At 44.6% G+C, this 21,916-nt stretch overlaps 1 long non-coding RNA gene across 1 annotated transcript in view; it reads left to right on the forward strand.

The window, feature by feature from the left end:
• The window catches only part of LOC137301285 (uncharacterized), a 130,793-nt gene that overhangs the window by 70,051 nt on the left and 38,826 nt on the right, over positions 1 to 21,916 (forward strand). The window contains exon 4 of the long non-coding RNA XR_010958259.1: positions 15,182 to 15,302. This is a non-coding gene — a long non-coding RNA (uncharacterized lncRNA). The remainder of the gene's footprint in view (positions 1 to 15,181; positions 15,303 to 21,916) is intronic.

Raw genomic sequence — 21,916 nt, forward strand, 5'->3', positions numbered from 1 at the left:
GTGTGTAAAATATACAAAAAGGATGGAAGTTTTAATTTTTTGCAGTAAGTGTGTTACTGTTTGTTTGTAGCAGGTGTGTGTGTGTGTGTGTTCGAATCGTGATGGCCCCAGCAGTTTGGGTGTGAAGTTGGAAAAATGCCGGAGAACATTTTTTTTTTAAAAAGCTAAACCTGGGTAAAATGATCCTATCGGCCATCTGGCTGGTGCAGGGTTTAAAGCTTACTTTCAGGGTGGTAAGAAAGTTAAACAGAAGGGCCTCACTGTAAAATAAACGCACAAATGTGTTTTAAAACATGATTCGAGTTATAGGTTTCGAAAGCTGCCTTTTGTTCACATGAGCGCGATCTCATTTCCGTATCTGTGTGCATGAGTGAGAATAGTTTGCGTGTGTGTGAGAAGGAGAGAGGGGAAATTTTATGTGTGTGTGTTTTGTGCGGTACTGAGGGAGCGTTGCACTGTCGGAGGTGCCGTTAAACCGAGGCCCCGCCTGCCCTCTCAGGTGGACGTAAAAGATCCCAGGGCCACTATTTCGAAGAAGAGGAGGGGGAGTTTGCCCTCGGTGTCCTGGAGCCAATATTTATCCCTCAAGCAACATCACTAAAACAGATTATCTGGTTATTGCTGTTTGTGGGATCTTGCTGCGCTCAAATTGGCTGCCACGTTTCCTACATTACAACAGTGACTACACTTCAAAAGTACTTCAATGGCTGAAAAGCACTTTGGGACGTCCTGAGGTTGTGAAAGGCGCTATATAAATGCAAGTCTTTTTACCGAGGGATGGGGAGAGCTCACAATATTACACTGTGTTGGTGAATTGCATCAGGTCCCCTCAAAGGGATGGTAGCTTTGTGAAGAAGTGTCTGGCAAACCATTTTTGGTTTGTTTGTAACAGGATTTATTAAAATTTAAAGATACGTGGATGTGGGAATGTGGTCATTTATAAGCTGGGAATGGAGAACTTTATAAAGGGGCCTCATTTTGAAATCCTCATCAGTCTCGAGAACTGTGGCTGATCCCTTCTGACAGATTGTTGAAAAATCAAGGACCAAGTTGTGGCTTCTGTGAAGTTCACTCTGTTCACTGTCTAACTAACGTTATTTATTTTTTTAAAATGATTTTCTTAAAGTCTTTGACAAACTGCATCCACTTCAGATGTTCCTCATTCTCGGGGAGCCACCCAAGATGCTGAAATGTCGCCACATGATCCTGCTGTGAATGTTTAGCGGAAACGCATTGTGGGATTGATCTGGGAGGAGGGTGGGGAGCATCAGAGAGGGAACCGCAATCTCGTCTCAGTGCTGCCCAGTGCTTCCAGATATTGAAATATCACTTGAATTCCAACCAGATTTATTTATCGTTTTGACTTCCTCGGGTAAGCAAACGAAATCAGAACGGTACAGCTAACACTGCACCGACCAGGAATTGTAGCTAAGTCCACCCTAGTCTGTATGGCTCAGCACTACACATTTTTAAAATTTGTTCTCTAGGATGCGGGCGATGTGTGCAAGGCCGCCTTTAGTGGGCCCAGAAGGTGATGGTGGGCCGCCTTCTTGATGCAGCGATCGTTCTTATAACTGAGTGGCTTAGTGGGCCATTAAGGGCATTAAGATTGAACCAAGTAATGTGGGATTGCAGTCATGTGTAGGCCACATTGAATAGAGGTGGCAGGTTCCCCTCTCTAATGAAGGATATTAGTCACCCAGTTGGGTTTTAATGACAATCCGGCAGCTTTCATGGACCATTGCCAGCTTAGGGTTGCCAACAGTAAAAGAGGTGCCATTACACTACTGGGTGTATTCTCCAGGCCACCTACTAGTGGGTAGGAGATAGAGGAGCACATTTGCAGGGAAATTAAAGAGAGGTGTAAAAGCCATAAAGTAGCGATAACTGGGGACTTCAACTACCCTAATGTAGACTGGAATAACAATAATAATATAAAGGGCAAAGAGGGTGAGGAATTTTTGAAATGTGTTCAGGATAACTTTCTTGACCAGTACATTTCCGGCACAATGAGGAAGGAGGCATTGCTGGACTTGGTTCTAGGGAATGAGGTGGGCCAAGTGGAGCAAGTGTCAGTGGGGGAGCATTTAGGGAGCAGCGATCATAGTATCATAAGGTTTAGAATAGCTGTGGAAAAGGACATGGGCCACTCTAAAGTAAAAATACTCAATTGGAGGAGGGCCAATTTCAGTGGGATGGGAACAGATCTGACCCGGGTAAATTGGAATCAAAGATTGGCAGGTAAAATTGTCATTGAACAGTGGACGGACTTTAAGGAGGAGATGGTTCGGGTACAGTCTAGGCACATTCCCACGAGGCAGAAAGGTAGGGCAACTAAAGCCAGAGCTCCCTGGATGACAAAAGAGATAGTGAGTAAGATGAAACGGGGAAAAAAAGGGGCGTATGACAGATGTCAGGTTGATAACACAAGTGAGAACCAGGCAGAATATAGAAAGTTCAGAGGGGAAATGAAAAAGGGAATAAGAGGGGCAAAGAGAGAGTATGAGAATAGACTGGTGGCCAACATAAAAGGGAATCCAAAAGTCTTCTACAGGCATGTAAACAGTAAACGGGTAGCAAGAGGAGGGGTGGGGCCGATTAGGGACCATAAAGGAGATCTACTCATGGAGGCAGAGGGGATGGCCGAAGTACTAAATGAGTACTTTGCATCTGCCTTTACCAAGAAAGAAGATGCTGCCAGAGTCTCAGTAAAGGAAGATATAGTTAAGATACTGGATGGGCTAAAAATTGATAAAGAAGAGGTACTTGAAAGGCTGGCTGTACTTAAAGTAGATAAGTCACCTGGTCCAGATGGAATCCATCCTAGGTTGCTGAGGGAAGTAAGGGTGGAAATTGCGGAGGTACTGGCCATAATCTTCCAAACATCCGTAGATACGGGGGTGGTGCCAGAGGACTGGAGAATTGCAAATGTTACACCCTTGTTCAAAAAAGGGTGTAAGGATAAACCCAGCAACTATAGGCCAGTCAATTTAACCTCAGTGGTGGGGAAACTTTTAGAAACGGTAATCTGGGACAGAGTTAACGGTCACTTGGACGAGTGTGGATTGATTAAGGAAAGCCAGCACGGATTTGTTATAGGCAAATCATGTTTAACTAACCTGATAGAGTTTTTTGATGAGGTAACAGAGAGGGTAGATGAGGGCAATGCAGTTGATGTGGTGTATATGGACTTTCAAAAAGCGTTTGATAAAGTGCCACGTGGTAGGCTTATCATCAAGATTGCGGCCCATGGAATAAAGGGGGCAATAGCAACATGGACACAGAATTGGCTAAGGGACAAGAAATAGAGAGTAGTGGTGAACGGTTGTTTTTCGGATTGGAGGGAGGTGTACAGTGGTGTTCCCCAGGGGTCGGTGCTGAGACCACTGCTTTTCTTGATATATATTAATGACTCGGGTGTACAGGGCACAATTTCAAAATTTGCAGATGGCACAAAACTTGGAAGTGTGGTGAACAGTGAGGAGGATAATGATAGACTTCAAGAGGATATAGACAGGCTGGTGGCACGGGTGGACAGATGAAATTTAACACAGAGAAATGCAAAGTGATACATTTCGGTAGGAGGAACGAGGAGAGGCAATATAAACTAGGGGGCACAACTCTAAAAGGGGTACAGGAACAGAGAGATCTGGGGTTATATGTGCACAAATAATTGAAGGTGGCAGGACAGGTTGAGAAAGTGGTTAAAAAAGCATACAGGATCCTGGGCTTTATAAATAGAGGCATAGAGTACATAAGTATTGAAGTCATGATGAACCTTTATAAAACACTGCTTCGGCCACAACTGGAATATTGTGTCCAGTTCTGGGCACCGCACTTTAGGAAAGATGTGAAGGCCTTAGAGACGGTGCAGAAGAAATTTACTAGAATGATTCCAGGGATGAGGGACTTTAGTTATGTGGATAGACTGGAGAAGCTGGGGTTGTTCTCCTTGGAACAGAGATGGTTGCGAGGAGATTTGATCGAGGTGTTCAAAATCATGAAGGGTCTAGACAGAGTAGATAGAGAGAAACTGTTCCCATTGGCGGAAGGGTCGAGAACCAGAGGACATAGGTTCAAGGTGATTGGCAAAAGAACCAAAGGTGACATGAGGAAAAACTTCTTTTCTCAGTGAGTGGTTAGGATCTGGAATGCACTGCCCGAGGGGGTGGTGGAGGCAGATTCAGTCATGGCCTTCAAAAGGGAACTGGATAAGTACTTGAAAGGAAAAATTTGCAGAGTTAAGGGATAGAGCGGGGGAGTAGGACTAGCTGGATTGTTCTTGCATAGAGCCGGCGCATACTCGATGGGCCGAATGGCCACCTTCCGTGCTGTAACCTTTGTATGATTCTAACTCTGGTTGGGTGTGTTCCTGAAGGTTTCATCACATGACCTCAAGCTGCCCCCCACACTCCCGTCATTGGTCCATCCTCCAGGCATGGGAACAGAGTCTTTGGCCCCGATATTTGTGGGGAGGGGACGGGGAGGAGGAGGCGTTAGGGATGGTGGGGGTCCAGGAGCGCGGCAGCAAGGAGGGAGGTTGGCAGATTGCGGGGGGGGGGGGGGGGGGGGGGGGGTGGAGATCGCGGCGGTGGGTTGGGGGAGATCGCAGGAGCTTTGCTCGAGGAGTGGGGGTGGAGTGGGTGAGGGGAAGGGGAAGTGTTCCTGCTCCTCCTTGACCCACCCAGCAGTGCTGGAAAGGCACTTACCTGCTGGATCCGGCAGCTCCCGCCTCCCTTCGGCTGCCGGGTTTCCTGAGCCCCGGGAAAACCCGGCCCGCAGACGTTAAGTTCAAATGGCTGCCAAAATCTGAGGAACGGAGCCTCATTAACATATTATAATCACGGACCCGCCTCTCCGGAGCAGGTTACTCGGACGCCCCCAAACCCACCGCGGTTAAACCGGAAATAGGCGCGTTCGCGGCGGGTTGGGGTCAGGTTTCACTTATTTACCAATTTAACCAACCGGCCTATGGGAAGCGGGGGTGGGTTAAACTCCCCCCATTGTTGTCCAATTGGATTAATCTTGACTGTTAGTGAAACAGACATTTCCCCCCCTCTCCCAATATTTTTATAACCAATAAATAAAAATGTTCAAAGAAAATGAAAAAACACATTTTGTTTAATGACTTTTCTCCCAGGTTTTTGCTCGCAGCAGTTTCCTGGGGATCAATCTTCAATTCCTGGAGACTCCAGGACAATCCTGGAGGGACTGTTGCCAACCCACAAACGACCCAGACTTACTGATTTCAGTTTCACAGCTTGGCTCTGGTTCTCCAGCCCGGGACCATCAGCAGAGCATGACTGCACCCTCCACCAGTGACGGCTCATTTACCCCAGTGAGCCAGGAGCGGGCCGCTAGGCCACATTCTTGTATGGTCTCGACCACGGCACCAGTTGGGATGATACAGCAGGCCGCAGAGCGATGGCTCCCAGTCCGGCAACGCCTTGAGTTTAAAATTTTCATCTGTGTTTTTAAATCCCTCCGTGGCCACACCCCTCCCTATCTCCGTAACCTCCTCCGGCCCTGACCCTGACCCTGACCCTCTGAGATCTCTGCGCTCCTCCAATTCTGGCTTCTTGCACATCGCCGATTTTACACACACCAATCCTGTGAAGCACTTTGGGACATTTTCACTACGTTAAAGGCGCTATATAAATGCAAGTTGTTGTTGTTGAGAAGGAGAGGCTTCTGGGAGCTCGTTTCTCAGTTGCAAGGGAAGCAAATAGTTAATTGGTTAAAGCTGAATAAACTGTCTTTTGAGCTTGACGTGAGACACATTTCAGTGAGGGAGGTCTGCGACAGTCTGAATAAGACATATGCAGGGTCAAGGGTGAAACCCAACTGGAGGCAGGCAGAAGGATCAGCAAAAAAAATGAAGAATATTGATCCAGATTGTCTTAAACAAAGATTTATCTAAACAAAAATGCCTAAAAGAGTGAAGTGGTCAGAAAGCAAAAGTGCATGTGCCTGTGTGTATGGGTGGGCTGCCCTTGCATGTACGTGTGTGCGTGTACACATATTGGTGTGTATAATGTGTGTTTGCACGTGCACATCTGGTGTATTGTGTGTGTGTGTGTGTGTGCCTCTGTGGACTGGTGTACTTGTGTGGTGTATGTGTGTGGTTGCGTGTATATGTGGTGGATGTGCGTCTGTGGACTGGTGTACGTGTGGTGTGTGTTTGTGCGTGTCTGTGTATGTGTGGTGTGTGCGTGTCTATGTATGGGGTGTGTGTCTGGGACTGGTGTACATATATGGTGTGTGTTTGTGCGTGTTTCTATGTGTTTGTGTGTCTGGACTGGTGTGCATGTGTGGTGTGTGTATATCTGTGCGTGTCTGTGGTGTGTGCATGCATGCGTTGTTTTATTCAATTAAGAAGCTGGAATCAAGGGTCGAGGTCTATTGTGTAGGACGGCACCAAGGGTGAAAAGCACTGGAGAGAAGATGAGGTAAATCGGCAACTAGTGATTAGGGGGCACCAATCTTGGATTTTTAAAGGCCTGTAGATTGTTGGGTGAAGGGGAGAGGGGGACATGAGGCGTTCCAGTTTTGAGGTCCTGAGGAAGATTGAGTTAGAGAAGAAGATGGGATAACTTAAATTGTTAGGACAATTAGTAATAGAATACCTGAAATAGAGCAAACTTCTGGACCGCAGTGTGTTTTTAATGATTACTTTCAGATCATTCAATGTAAATGTCAGCTGTTCTGGTTCACAAATATAAAGGTCACATCTGCCATTTCAAGGTATTGCATTGTGTGTTCGTCTATATGTTAGACAAATGTAAACGTTACATGTCGATTACATCAGGTAACCGAATGGCTAAATTTCTTGTGGTTTATACATAGAATAACAGATACCGGGAGTGAGTTACAGGTTGGAATCTAATCGAGGGGTTCAGATGGTTTCTATATAGAATAACAGATACCCGGGAGTGAGTTACAGGTCGAGATCTAAAATTAAATGCACCCTGGGCCTTAAACGTGCCTTGCACGTGGTTTGTGCATAGTGTCTATGTACTAACAGCACTTTGGGCCTCCAGTCGGGGGGCGCAGAGTACATCAGGCACATACAAACAGATGAAAAATGACTGACAGGAATAGACTCAGGTCCATGCAGCCTGTCCCACAATGCTGACAGTCTCACCCCAACCAGAGCCATGTAATCTGGGAGAAGTGAAAAACCAGATAAAAATCCAGGCCAATTAGGGGGGAGGGGGAAATCTGGAAAATTCCTCTCCGACCCCTCTTAGGTGATTGAAACGAGTCCAGGAGATCACTCTGATCCTGATTAATGTTACCAGATGATTTCCGCCCAGCCAAGAAACAGGTCCAGCTCTCGTTTGAAGGAATTCAGCGAATCGGCATTCACCACGAGCCGGCAGCCTGTTCCAGAGGCCCACTATTCTCTGGGAAAAGAAGAATCTCCTGACATCTGACCTCGTTCTAGCCTTTACGTAAGTTGAGGGATGACCATAGTCCTCCCTGATCTATTCAGGTGAAACAATTTGTCTACACAAACAAGAGCTAATCCCTTCATCATCTTAAAAACCTCAATCGAATTACCCCTAAATCCATTACATGGTACAAGGAACCAGTGCCCAACACCCTTCAATGCAAGGGTTTACTGGCATTGTATTATTGTCCTGTAGTGTCCAATATATAGTCTATAGTGTGGAACATAAAATATACATCATACAGTAATATGTAATTCTGAATAGCACTTTTTACATAATTCATTCTTGTGATATGGGCATCACTGGCAAGGCCGGCATTTATTGCCCGTCCCTAGTCGCCCCTTGAGAAGGTGGTGGTGAGCCGCCTTCTTGAACCGCTGCAGTCCGTGTGGTGACGGTTCTCCCACAGTGCTGTTAGGAAGGGAGTTCCAGGATTTTGACCCAGCGACGAAGAAGGAACGGCCGATATATTTCCAAGTCAGGATGGTGTGTGACTTGGAGGGGAACTTGGAGGTGATGGTGTTCCCATGTCAAAGTATGTTGTAGACCTGGAGAGTCCAAACTTTTTGTCATTAAGAGCTGCTTTGGTGTGTGCCTTGGAGCCATGTATAAAGTTTAAATCAATATTCCCATTAAGTTGCACATATCCCAAGTTGCAGGTACTAACAGATCCTGATGTTCTGATTTAGGATTTATCTACCAATGAGGCAATGGTGCAAAGAGCTGAATAGTAGATTTAAGAAAAAAAGACATGCATTTCTGTAGCGCCTTTCATAACCTCAGGCCGTCCCAAAGTGCTTTTAACAGCCAGTTAAGTACTTTTTTTGAAGTGTAGTCATTGTTGTAATGTAGGAAACATGGCAGCCAATTTGCACACAGCAAGATCTCACAAACAGCAATGTGATAATGACCAGATCATCTGTTTTTAGTGATGTTGGTTGAGGGATAAATGTTGGCTGGGTCACTGGGGAGAACTCTTCTCAAATAGTGGGGTCTTTTACGCCCACCTGAGAGGGCAGACGGGGCCTTGGTATAACGTCTTATCTGAAAGACAGCACCTCCGACAGTGCAGCACTCCCTCAGTACTGCAGTAAAGTGTCAGCCTGGATTTTCGACTCTAGTCTCTGGAGTGGGATTTGAACCCACAATTTTCTAACTGAGGTGAGAGCCACAGCTGACACTGTGGGTTAGTGTTGCTGACTCTCCCGGATTGTCCTGGAGTCTTCAGGAATTAAAGATTAATCTCCTGGACACAGCTTCAGGAAACCCTGGAGAAAAATGTAATATATAGTGTCCAGGATATAATATATAGTATATAACATATTAATGTATATGTGCACAAATGAACTCTCTTTGCAACGAAATGCTAGGTTAGCTCATTTGAATATTCTTTGGAATGCTCCTGACACATAACATGTGACATGCTGGGGGTGTGCTCAGTTTGTATGGGTGGGATTTCAAGCACCAGCAGCAGGTAAAGGGCCGCATGGCCTAAACAAGAAATTTTCTTTCCTTTATTACTTATAAAAATATTGGAGATGCGATAGAAAAAAACACTGTTTGAGTGACAGTCCAGCATCAACACATAAGAACATAAGAAATAGAAGCAGGAGTAGGCTATACGGCCCCTCAAGCCTGCTCCGCCATTGAATATGGTCATGGCTGATTTTTGACCTCAACTCCACTTTCCCGGATAATTAAGAGCCTGTTAGCTTTCCAGTTGGCTGTGGGGAAGGCGGGACGTTGCGAGGTTGGACGTATCGGGCGACCAATGGCGGGAGCGTGGGGGCACGGCGGTTGGAGGCAGGAGGTCATGTGATAAAACCTCCAGGAATACGTCCAACCAGAGTTGGCAACCCTGCATCGCCACATGTCCGTTTTTGGATCTCAGCAAAAGATGAGAACTCTTGAGTCCAGTGGGTGGAGGCTGCTTAACATATTCCTGCGTGGACTTTTAGTGCTACAACCTCACCCACCCCGCTAAACCACTCCTTCCACGAAACTGTGCGTTTTGTGGTACGAGGATCCGCTCTTTGCAGTCAAGCTGAGTACTGCTGAGGCCACCACCTTAAAGGGGAACTGAGTTCAAAAGGACAGCAGGACCTTGATCTGAACTCAAGTGATCCCCGATTAGAGTTGCCAGCTCTGGTTGGATGTATTCCTGGAGGTTTCATCAAATTACCTCATCAGTGTGAAAAAGACACAGATTTAAGGTGATCGGCAAAAGAGCCAGAGGCGACATGAGGAAACATTTTTTTACGCAGCGAGTTGTGATGATCTGGAATGCGCTGCCTGAAAGGGCGGTGGAAGCAGATTCAATAGTAACTTTCAAAAGGGAATTGGATAAATACTTGAAGGGAAAAAGTTTACGGGGCTAAGGGGAAAGAGCAGGCAAATGGGACTAATTGGATAGCTCTTTCAAAGAGTCGGTATGGGGCACGATGGGCCAAATGGCCTTCTCCCGTGCTATACCTGCTATGATACATACAATTTTTTTTTAATATCCCCAGTGAATTTTTTTCTGTGGGTTTCCCTCGCAGCAGTGTCCAGGAGATTAACCTTTAATTCCTGGCGACTCCAAGACAATCCTCGAGGGTTAACAACCCCTATCCCTGGTTCCAGACCAGTTTAACAATTTAAAGGGGCACGGCCTTTGTCAAAAGAAATTGTACGAGGTTACTATACTTTTGTGACAAGTTGATTTTCTTTCCCTGTATTTACCAGTCCCTGTGACACAATAGTGCAACTCATCAGCACGTCAACTGTAGGCGATGTCACCGCAATAAAATTACCCACACGGTCACAATCACATCAGCTTTCCAGGCGCTCCCCCATATTCACAGCACTCTCCTGCATGTCCTCGATTTTAATCGCTCCACCATTGGCGGCCGTGCCTTCAGCTGCCCAGGCCCTAAGCTCTGGAATTCCCTCCCTAAACCTCTCCGCCTCTGTCCCTCTGTCTCCTCCTTTAAGACGCTCCTTAAAACCTACCTCTTTGGCCAAGCTTTTGGTCACCTGTCCTAATATCTCCTTATGTGGCTCGGTGTCAAATTTTGTTCGATAATTGCTCCTGTGAAGCGCCTTGAGATGTTTTTACGACATTAAAGGCGCTATATAAATGCAGGTGGTTATTTTTGGGAGATGAACGTGAAAAGACATTGGTTTTAAATTCATAACGTTTGTTATTCCTTGGCTGGCCCAGCATGGGGTGCACTGTCAGTGATGAACAAAAGACTCTCCCCTAGAACCCCTTCCTTAGCCTGTTCTCTCCCCCTGCCCTTCCTTAAGGATAGCCCGTTTAAGGACAGTCCTGCGTGATTACTGCAAACTGGGATTGGAGTTTTGAGACTGACAGTCTACCATTGAAGTACCAGGCTGCCTTGTCTTTTTTTTAATTGGAGGAACAGACCATCCTTGAAGGATGGCTGGATTCATAACAAAATTCCAGTGCTCCCATCCCACCCCGCTGAGTCTCCCTGTGGCTAAGACTTGTGTTTTCACTTTGTGAGCCTCATGCATAAGATAACAGACTGGTCCATCTGTGTGCAATTATCCCAGTAAACACAAAAGAAATGGGCCAGAAACACTGCCCCCACCACCACAGGTCATGGCTGGCTCAATGACTCCATAACACTCTGATGGATAGAAAGGACAATTTGATTAAATTGAGAATAGCTGAAAACATCATTGGTTTGAAATTGCACTGTGCAAGATTAAGATCATTGGCAAAAAAAAATCCAGAGGGGGCAAGATGAGGAGAATTTTTTTTACTCAGTTAGGATCTGGAATGCGCTGCCTGAAAGGGCGGTGGAAGCAGATTCAGTAATAACTTTCAAAAGGGAATTGGATAAATACTTGAAAAGGAAAAATTTGCAGGGCAACGAGGAAGGAGCAGGGGGAGTGAGACTAATTGGATAGCTCTTTCAAAGAGCTGGCCCAGGCACGATGGGCCGAATGGCCTCCTTCTGTGCTGTAAGATCCTATAATTAGTAACGAACGCGTTGACATGCCCAGGATGATATTCTTTTGTCCCACTGTTTTGAAAAAGAAAGAACTTGCATTTTTATAGCGCCTTTCGTGACCTCAGGATGTCCCAAAGCACTTCACAGCTAATGAAGTACTTTTGAAGTGTAGTCACTGTTGTAATGTGGGGAACGCGGCAGCCAAAATTGTGCACAGCAAGATCCCACAAACAGCAATTAGCAGCCAATCTATTTTAGTGATGTTGGTTGAGGGATAAATATTGGCCCAGGACACATCTCAGGGCCAATTATAACATCCCTACAAATCTCTCTGCTGGAATCAACTAACTTAGTACAGAGCAGGGTTTGAACCTGGGACTTTGCAGGGCCTGTATATATAATCAGCTGGTGCACTTACACACCAAGCCATTGGAGGGGGAAGCACAGAATTTTTTTTTTGTTGCTTAATGATGCAAAAGGTAAATCTTGAGCTGAATATTTGCACAGAGTTAGGGTGATAAACCACACAAGTCATTAGCATAGGTCAGTGTGGCACTATGATGACAGGTTAGTATCTGGGGAGTGGGAGGAACTAGAGATTCATGTTAGTTTACACATTTGCCAAGGAAAACTTGAGTTTCTTTTATTTCTCTTCTCCATATTTTTCACCAATTTTCTCCTCTTCCCATTACGAGCATGACTGCCGAACCCGAATCCTATTTCTCATCCAACATTCTCTCTCTCTCTCTCTCTTTCACACGCATGCACGCACATTCCAGCAGGGATCACTGGATAGCGATCAGGAGTGGAATCCGGACTGATTTTATTTCCCCCCTTTCTGTAATGCGGAGGCATTGAACATCCTGACGTCGCCCCAGCTGAAATCAGCTGACTTAGCGCAGACCGGATATCGGATGTGGGACGTTCCTGAACTGTGCGGCTCAGCTACTCATCGCTTTAGGGTTACCTAAGCTCCACGGAATGATAGAATGATAGAGCACAGAAGGAGGTCATTCGGCCCATCGTGCCTGTGCCGGCTTTTTGAAAGAGCTGTCCAATTAGTCCCACTCCCCCTGCTCTTTCCCCACAGCCCTGCAGTTTTTTTTTTGCTTTTCAAGCATTTATCCAATTCCCTTTTGAAAGTTATTATTGAATTTGCTTCCGCAGCGCTTTCTAGGTCATAATAACTCGCTATGCAAAAAAATTCTCCTCATCTCTCCTCTGGTTCTTTTGTCGATTTATCTTTCTCCAGCTTCTATCGATGAGAAAGCTGCAGATTAACTCAGTCCGATTTCTTCTCCTCACCTTAACTTAGATGGAAAAGAAGCCACCAAATTCTTCAAATTAAAGATTTTGCACGGTGGTGGAAGCACTAAGAATTTTCAATCTTTCACACGTGAGAAGGGCTTCGGCCCGCCATCAACAAAACACAAAGTCAAAATCCTAGAGAGAGAGAGAGAAATTCTGGAGGACTTCTAACCTGGGTCCGTCATGTCGATCAAAAGCAAACTTGCACTGCCACAATCCTTCGTTTCACGTAAATGTGTTACTGGAACTCCCTTGTTGGTCTTCAAGTACATAAATAAAGTCTTGCAAACCAATCCTGTGCAAATACCCTGTGGTTGAATGGCTGAGGAAGGTTTTATATTTATATGTACATACAAAAATTGAAAGCGAGTTTTCATACGTCTGTATATATTTTTCCAAACGGTGGAACAGTGGTATTTAGGAAGAGGAAACACTTAATGTCTCTTGGCCACGAGAGATTTTGATATCCCAGAGGGATTCTTGCGATGTTGACTGTGGGTAATCAGCTCCAAAGAATCTCGGAGTTAGTTGGTGAGAGGTAAACGCCCAAAGCTCCCAAAAGCACCTGGTGTTTGGCTGTGTGGTCGGAGACTCGGTGAATTAAAAGTCGCCACGGTAACCCAGTTTGTTTATCAGTTCTTAAGATCATTTTTTAAATATGGTTGGGATTTTCCTGACTCACTTCCCAGCCATGAAAATATGAATAATTGACCATGTTTTGGAATCCGATTTTCCCGTGCTCTGGGGGCTACGTACACAATGGAAAGGTCATTTTACAAATTCATGCTTCACCCAGTAGGAGTGAATATTGGGAATTCAGACAGGTATTTCCATGATTTTCTGTCTGGCGAAGCTCCGTATTGGAATCACAAGTTCATAAAGTTAGCCCTCTGGTCTTTGCTAATAATTAATATTCATGATTCAGTGCTTTGGTGTACAATGTTCTCCTATCAACAGGGATTCCTGTATTTCACAAAGGTGCAGCTGGGGTGCATTCCCTGTTGAATTGAACCATATAGAGTACAAAAGCAAGGACGTTATGCTAAACCTTTATAAATCACTGGTTTAGGCCTCAGCTGGAGTATTGTGCCCAATTCTGGGCACCATACTTTAGGAAGGATGTCAAGGCCTTAGGGAGGGCACAGAGGAGATTTACTGGAATAATATCAGGGATGGGGGACTTCAGTTACTTGGAGAGACTGGGGAAGCTGGGATTGTTTCTCCTTAGAGCAGAGAAGGTTAAGGGGAGATTTAATGGAGGCGTTCAAAATCACGAAGGGTTTTGATAGAGTAAATAAGGAGAAACCGTTTCCACTGGCAGGAGGGTCAGTAACCAGAGGACACAGATTTAAGGTAATTGGCAAAAGAATCAGAGGGGAGATGAGGAGAATTTTTTTATACGCAGCGAGTTATTATGATCTAGAATGCGCTGCCTGAAAGAGTGGTGGAAGCAGATTCAATAATAACTTTAAAAAAGGAATTGGATAAATTCTTGGAGGGGAGAAAATTGCAGGGGGGAATGGGCAGAGGAATGGAACTAATTGGATAGCTCATTCAGAGAGCTAGCACAGGCGTGATGGGCCGAATGGCCTCCTTCTGTGCTGTAAGATTCTCTGATTCTGTGATACTAGGTTGACTCTGGTTTAATTTCTACTCTGTGCTGAGTTTGCTGATCTCAGCTGCGGTGATGGTATGGGTGCTGTAATGGGCCTCCATTGCCCCTAGACTAAAAATGATATCAATCAGCCAGGTTTCCCACTCCTTGCTCGCTATCCAATAATGTGCATGGCTTTGGATATCCAGTGAGGACAAGATCAAGCTCAAAAGAAGGGCGGAGAGGGATAAAAATGTGTCCAAATTGGGCACGGTTAAGGAACATTGTACAATCATGAAATCATTGGCGTCACCATGGCCATTTTCTATCCAGTTTCAAAATGGCTGCCTGGTGTTTCCAAAATGGTGCCAAGAGTTGCGTTAGGGTTGCCAACCGTCCAGGATTGCCCTGGAGTCTCCAGGAATTAAAGACTAATCTCCAGGACACTGCTGTGAGCAAAACCCAAGAGAAAAATCATAGGGTTTTAAAAACAATTGTGTAGTTTTTAAAAATTTTCTTTGAACGCTTGGGTTTATTAGTTATAAAAATATTGGACATGGGGAATGAAGAGTCTATTCGCTTTCCGATTGGCCCTTGGGAAGGTGGGGCGCCGAGAGGATGGACATATGGGATGACCAATGGCGGCCATGTGGGGGGCGGGGCAGTTGGAGGCAGGAGGTCATGTGATGACACCTCCAGGAATACGTCCAACCAGAGTTGGCAACCCTAAGTTGCATGCGTCACTCACAAACTACTGCCTGATTTAGTAACCGGATCGCACTTAGTGATTGTATTTCTCTTTAGCTAAATATCAGCGATGTCACTGTCTGATACTTTTTCCTGGTCTGTTTTAAACTACACAGGGAAATGATGGAGCTTCTTCAGGAAAAATAGAGGGAGAAACCGCAGAGAATACAGGAAAAGAGCTGGAAGCTTAGAGTTCACTAATGACAAAGGAATTTTCTCAACCGCATCATCAGCGCTGTGAGTTGCCTGTTTTAATTTTCTATTTATTAATTGGTGATTTTGCTTCCCTTAAGTAACAATACTGACATGTAACTCCCGTCTGTTTGGCTTGGGGTAGAAAAAGAGGTCAAGATGAGTTGTTATGACCTGGTACGCACTTCCTGAACGGGCGCTGGAAGCAGATTCAATAGTAACTTTCAAAAGGGAATTGGATAAATACTTTGAAGGGGAAAAAAATTGCAGGGCTATGGGGAAAGAGCAGGGGAAGTGGGACTAATTGGATAGCTCTTTCAAAGAGCTGGCACAGGCACGATGGGCCGAATGGCCTCCTTCTAAGCTCTAAGATTCTCTGATTCCATGAAGATTATCTCAAGCTTCACTGAAATAAATTGTTGAAACTTTCCACAATGCAAATTTGACAGCCGATTGCCTTGATGAAGAAGTACATGACAAACCTGTTCTTTAAAGCAGAAAGAAAGATTTGCATTTATATAGCGCCTTTCACGACCCCAGGACATCCCAAAGCGCCGTACAGCCAATGAAGTACTTTTGAAGTGTATTCACTGTTAGGAAACGCAGCAGCCAATTTGTGCACAGCAAGATCCCTCAAACAGCAATGTGATAATGACCAGGTAAAGTTCAAGTCCCACTCCAGAGAGATGATCACAAAAATCCAGACTGACACTCCAGTGAGGGAGCGCCGCACTGTCAGAGGTGCCGTCTTTTGGATGAGACATTAAACCGAGCCCCATCTGTCCTCTCAGGTGGACGTAAAAAATCCCATGGAATTATTTCGAAGAAGAGCAGGGGAGTTCTCCCCAGTGTCCAGGCCAATATTTATCGCTCAACCAACATCATTAAAAAAACAGATTATCTGGTCATTATCATATTGCTGTTTGTGGGATCTTGCTGTGCACAAGTTGGCTGCCGCGTTTCCTACATTACAACAGTGACTACACTTCAAAAGTACTTCATTGGCGGTAAAGCGCTTTGAGACATCCTGAGGTCATGAAAGGCGCTATATAAATGCAGGTCTTTCTTTCTTTTCAGGCATTTAAAACCCAAGCTTGGCATCACCTAATCAAACTTACTGATATAGCTTATCTTCTCTCTTACTCTTTTCACCTTGGCCTATGTCCTTGACTCTTTGTCTAGACTTTTCAATAAAACATTGAATTTTTTTCTTTGTACAGAATATAAGACGGTTAGAATTCTTTGGCCCTCTATTTCTCTAAAAGAAAGCCTGGTGCAAATAGGTGCCACACTCAGAGATGATAAATTATTGCCGGATCCTATGTCGACGACTTGCCTTTTAAACAGATTTCTGTTGTGAGTTGGTGTAACCAGTATTTAGATGCCCCTTCCTAACATTACATATTTATTGGAAGTAATTAGAACTTACAGCACAGAACCAGGCCTTTCAGCCGAACTGGTCCGTGCCGGTGTTTAAGCTCCACACGAGCCTCCTCCCTCCCCACTTCATCTCACCCTATCAGCATATCCTTCTGTTCCTTTCTCCCTCACGTATTTATCTAGCTCCCCCTTAAATGCATCTGTGCCATTCGCCTCAACTACTCCTTGTGGTAGCCAGTTCCACATTCTTACCACCCTTTGGGTGAAGAAGTTTCTCCTGAATTCCCTATTGGATTTTTTTTTAGTGACTATCTCATATTTATGGCCCCGTACATGCATAGACCAAAAGCATCACTGCTCTGGAGCTTGAAAGATCGAAGATGAAAGTAGCTATCTTCGTCCGTTTAAGAAAAACCTGTTCCCTTTTGCCATCTGCTCCGTGAAGGCGAAGGGGTTCCGGTTGATATAGCAACGAGTATCTTGCACCCAGTAAAAGCTGATGATCGGGAAAGACTAATTTTAAGTGTTGCTTTTAACAGTGAAGTTGGGTAAAATAAAAAGTACTCGATGTATTAAACTTTGACTTTGTGAGAGTCACTGGTTAGCAGAATGGAATTATCAGAACATAAGAATTAGGAGCAGGAATAGGCCATACGGCCCCTCGAGCCTGCTGCGCCATTGAATCAGATCATGGCTGATCTTTGACCTCATCAGGTTTGCTAACTATCAGTTTTAATTTTGTGGTTGCAAGGCAATACACAATGGCCCTTGAAAACATACTTAGTTGAACATTATAGATTCCAGAGTGCTGTCGTTTGGTTAAATGCCAAGAAAATCGGTCTGCTTTTCTTTCAAACAAGCTCATGGAAGTTTTATTAATATTTTTTCTTCAGGAGATCAGCTTTCCTAATGACAATGGGCCTTGGCGAGAGCCGGTTGCCATGGTTTCTGTGGAATATTTTGCGGCCTGCTGTCAGGCTGTGTCAATAAACGACTGAGCTGATGGTTCGGGCTCGTTCTCTGAGAAGCCAGTAGGGGGAATCCATGTTCTCCTGCTGGTGACAATCTCAAAATGGTGTCAGTAGAATGAATCATCTGTTCGTCAAACCCTCTCTTTGCCCTTGATATTTAATGATATTCCACGTAAATTTCAAGCTCATACCTGGACTATAATCTGAATATGTACAGTGGGACTTGATATAAGCTTTTTTTTTTGGAGCCTTTCAAAGTCATTTATCTTATTGTCCGTGTACCGTATGTAAATCAGAGTTCCTCTGAATGGCCAGGCAATGAAAGGTTAGGAGATCAAACTTAACATGATTGAATGGGTTCGTAGATTTGAGGCTCACATTAAAAATTATTATTTAGAAATGAAGTTTCTCAACAAAATGGCTCAGGAGGTAACAGCACCATGGTACTGAACTGTAGAGATCAAATAGGTCCCGGGTTCAGTTTTAGGTTTGCACTGATTTAACGGATCACAGGTAGGGCAGTGATGATGTGCCACAATTGGCCTCCAAATTTATGGGTGAGGATTCTCATTCTTAACCACTTTCCAATGACCCCCTGATGGAAACTGTACTTGGGGGATCTTGGCTGAAGATGGGAATGGACTGAGCTGTGATGGCTCCCATAGTTGCATAGCCTTCTGACACTGAAGGTCCAGGATGACAAATAATGTGTGTGGCACTAGAAGACAGCAGTAGCACAGCATGAGTCAGGGAGTAGATTCAGGGAGATAACCAAGAGTAGGTTGGTGTTATCCTTTATTCACTACCTGTATTTATAGATAGGGTCTATCTTTTCTTCTTTTATTCTTCATTTCCTTGTTGAGTTAGTTTAGCTCACGATCATTATGTTTCTAGGAACATAGGAAGAGGAGGAGGCCATTCAGCCCCTCGAACCTATTCTGCCATTCAGTTAGATCATGGCTGATCTGTATCTTAACTCGATCTACCCGTAACCCTTAATACCTTTGCCTAACAAAAATCGATCAATCTCAGTTTTAAAAATTTCATTTGACCCCCCCAGCCTCAACAGCTTGTTTCGAATTTCCAACAGCAAATCCTTTATCGCTCTTCATTAAAACCCAGGTGCCCTGGAATTGCTCAACTTCTCTTCCAGGAGTGGCTATCTAAAGGGGATTTATTCGCACGAGTCCCGTTCATCCATCACCCCTGTGCTCGCTGATCTACATTGGCTCCCGGTCCAGCAACGCCTCAATTTTAAAATTCTCATCCTTGTTTTCAAATCCCTCCGTGGCCTCGCCCCCTCCCTATTTCTGTAACCTCCTCAAGCCCGACAACCCTCCGAGACCTAGGCACTGGAGAAAGTGCAAAGAAGATTCACTAAGATGATACCAGAACTGAGAGGTTATATCCATCAGGAAAGATTGAGCAGGCTGGGGCTCTTATCTCTAGAAAAGAGAAGACTGAGAGGTGACCTGATAGAGGTCTTTAAAATTATGAAGGGGTTTGATAGGGTAGACGTAGAAAAAATGTTTCCACTTGCAGGGGAGACCAGAACTAGGGGCCATAAATATAAGATAATCACTAATAAATCCAATAGGGAATTCAGGAGAAACTTCTTTACCCAAAGAGTGGTGAAAATTTGGAACTCGCTCCCACAAGGAGTAGTTGAGGCGAATGGCATAGATGCATTTAAGGGGAAGCTCGATAAACACATGAGGGAGAAAGGAATAGAAGGATATGCTGATAGGGTGAGATGAAGTTAAGAAGGAGGAGGCTCTTGTGGAGCATGAACACTGGCATAGAGCTGTTGGGCCGAATGGCCTGTTTCTATGCTGTACATCCCACGTAATTCTATGTAATCTCTGCGCTCCTCCAATTCTGGCCTCTTGCGCATCCCCGATTTTCTTATCTCCACTATTGGCGGCTGTGCCTTCGGCTGCCTAGGCCCTAAGCTCTGGAATTCCCTCCCTAAACCTCTTCGCCTTGCTACCTCGCTCTCCTCCCTTAAGAAGCTCCTTAAAACCTGCTTTTGGTCACCTGTCCTAATATCTCCTCAAGTGGCTCGGTATCAAATTTTGTTTGATAATCACTGCAGTGAATCGCCTTGGGATGTTTTACCATGTTAAAGGCGCTATATAAACGCAAGTTGTTGTTGTTTAACAATTAAATATTCACAAGATGTAGCAATCAAACCAAACACTCCTAACAACCCCCGTGAGAAAATTCCTCAGCAGAAGGAACTAATAATACGGAACTTTCACCATGTAAGTTGTGTTCTGAAAGCCTTAATTATGTAAAGGTTACTAAGCTGTAAAAGACTTTCCTACGACTTCTACTTGTTTCTCCCAAATACTGTTGATAGATTGTTATATATAAATGTTAGGTGTTAGCCGTGCCTCAGTGGGTTGCTCTCCTGCCCCTGCGTCAGAAGGTTGTGGGTTCAAGCCCTGCTCTCGAGACTAGGCTGACACTTCACTGCAGTATCGAGGGAGTGCTGCACTGTCAGAGGTGCCATCTTTCAGATGAGACATTAAACCAAGACCCTGGCTGCCTTCTCAGGTGGATGTAAAAGATCCCATGGCACTATTCAAAGAAGAGCAGGGGTGTTCTCCCTGGTGTCCTAACCACTATTTATCCCTCAACCAAACATCACTAAAAAACAGATTATTAGGTCATTTATTTCATTGCTGTTTGTGGGACCTTGCTGTGTGTAAATTGGGTGCCACATTTCCTACATTACAAGCTTAACTGTGATGCACTTTACAACACTTCAAAAGTACTTCATTGGCTGTAAAGTGCTTTGGGATGTTGTGAGGTTATGAAAGGTGCCATATAAAGGCAAGTTCATTCTTTCTTTAATGGATAACCAATGTATTTTTACTCAGGAGGTGACCAAGCTGTCTTGATTAATTGCATCTTGGGTTACAAATTTCACAGAGAAACAGGGATGGTATTAATGCCACTGAGTCCAGCTCCTGTCAACCAAGGCAGCGATTGGGGGGGATCAAGCTTAACTGTGATGCCCCTGCAGTCAAGCAGCCTGCCGAGGTTCACACTTGAGTATGAGGTACCAGAAGATGGCCAGTGCCCATGAATCACAGCCCGCGAAGAGCCAATGCCTTCAGGAGATGAGGGAAGAAAAAAAAATGATTAAAACTGAGACGATGTTGTGAAATAGTTTTTAATTATAAGATTGTGCTAAACATGGTAATGGTGGTACAGGAACGGTACCCTGGAGGGTTATATAATTAGAAAGAGGATGCTGTGTTGACGTTTCGCGTTTATGAATCGGCTAGCACCGCCTCCCAACAAATTTTGATCTCCAGGAAGCGAAAGATAAGGAATTAGGCAAATACATTAGCAGAAGAATATCAAAGAACGTGGAAAGGGATTTGTGTTCCATCATGCCTTGACTTACCACTTTCACACATTTATTAGCACTAATTTGAATTGATAACAAAGGCCAAGAACCTGGGGTTTTGTGACCGTGTCAAAGATTACATGGGGCCTGAAAGTCCTCACTCTGAGGAAGCAATCAGCCCAGACTAATACTTTAATTAACACTTTTACTTCTGAGGAAACTAATTTAATCACACACAGGATCTGCCTCACAGCACAGCAGCAGAAGGGCCTTACCCACTCGCTGAATGGAAGCAAAAGATGTCTGCAGCCATGGCAACAGACTAAGGATTACTTTGCCCTGGTAAAGACCTATTTTTTTTTTCACTTCTTGGAAGCTTTTATCAAGCCACTAACAGATGACATGGAGTCTGATGAAAGAGCCTTTCAAATCAAAGGGCAAGAAAGAGTAGTCAAGAATGACTGGTTTCAAGGACCGCCATAGAGCGGAGACTCTTAACAGCGGAAAAAAAAAGAAAAGAAAGTGTCTATTTGGGGAAGAGATTGACACAATTACGCAGCTGTAATATTTTACGGAATTAGATACACTATGATCAAGAAGAACTATTCCAAAAGATTTCCGGTCAGTTCAGACAAAGACGTGGGTGGAAGCTTTTATTTTTTTGTTATGGTCGTGAAATCTGATAATAAGGATGTTAATTATTATTACAGACCTCAAATAAATGAAACAAAGAGTCATCTAGCAAAACTAATATAGAATAATAGATACCCGGGAGTGAGTTACAGGCTGGGATCTGATCAAGGGGTTCGGGGGGGTTTATATATAGAATAACAGATACCCGGGAGTGAGTTACAGGCTGGGATCTAATCGAGGGGTTCAGGGGGTTTATATATAGAATAACAGATACCCGGGAGTGAGTTACAGGCTGGGATCTGATCAAGGGGTTC

The sequence above is a fragment of the Heptranchias perlo genome, chromosome 33, assembly GCF_035084215.1.
Source record: "Heptranchias perlo isolate sHepPer1 chromosome 33, sHepPer1.hap1, whole genome shotgun sequence".
In the NCBI taxonomy this organism is placed as follows: domain Eukaryota; kingdom Metazoa; phylum Chordata; class Chondrichthyes; order Hexanchiformes; family Hexanchidae; genus Heptranchias; species Heptranchias perlo.